This window comes from Galeopterus variegatus, unplaced genomic scaffold (genome assembly GCF_000696425.1).
Source record: "Galeopterus variegatus unplaced genomic scaffold, G_variegatus-3.0.2 Scaffold2130, whole genome shotgun sequence".
Classification (NCBI taxonomy): Eukaryota; Metazoa; Chordata; class Mammalia; order Dermoptera; family Cynocephalidae; genus Galeopterus; species Galeopterus variegatus.
The window spans coordinates 240,833-241,713 of record NW_007728241.1 but is presented as its reverse complement, the minus strand read 5'-3'; positions in this window follow the sequence as shown (position 1 = coordinate 241,713).

Genomic DNA, 881 nt, shown 5'->3' with positions numbered 1-881 from the left:
TAACAAAATACCCGTCCTTAATATACTCAGAGACTGAAGGGAGTGGCCTCTGGAGTCTCCCGGGCCTTCTGGAGAGCTGAGGTCTGACTCCACTGTTCCAGGAACCAAGACAGGGAAGAAGGGCTGAGGAGGGGGTGGGGGCCAGGGCTTCCCATGTTCAGGATGGAGCATTCACCTAACCCCTCTGGTTGGGTATAGAATTCCCCACTCATCAGAGCCTGTTGCCTCCCAGTTCAGAGACCTCTGTGTACCCTCCCTTCTGGAGAATAAACCTCCAGTCCTTGTTGGGGTGGGGGAGAGGCAGTTGCCCAATGGCACGGGGTGGGGAAAGGTACTGAGGATTAGAGCCCTTCGTAAAACAACCCTCCTATTTCAGCCCCAGCTTTACCCCATTTCCAGAGATATTTAGTCTATTGATACTGGTACCTTTTGGGGGTTTTGTGGGGTAAATTGTGGTTGCTCCTTGGCTTGTCCCACTCCCAGTTTAGGGTTTACTTTGCGTGCAGCTTCATCAGGCACACGTTCCTCTGCCTTCCAGACTCCAAAATGCTGTTGCTATGTTCTCCTTTTTTGATTGATTAGTTTTCGCTGATTCATAATGTCCCACCCCTGACAAATGTCCATGTTATAATCCCCAGAACCTGTGACTATGTTACCTTACATGGCAAAAGGGACATTGCAAATGTGATTAAGGGTAAGGACCTTGAGATGGGAAGACCATTCTGGATTGCTCAAGTGAGCCCAATTAATCACATGAATCATTAAAGCCTTTCCCAGCTGTGGTCAGAGAGATGCTGCCTTGCTGGAGGGAGGGGGCCGTGGGCCAGGGGGATGCAGGCACCTTCTGGAAGCTGGAAAAGTCAAGGAAATGGAATCTTTCC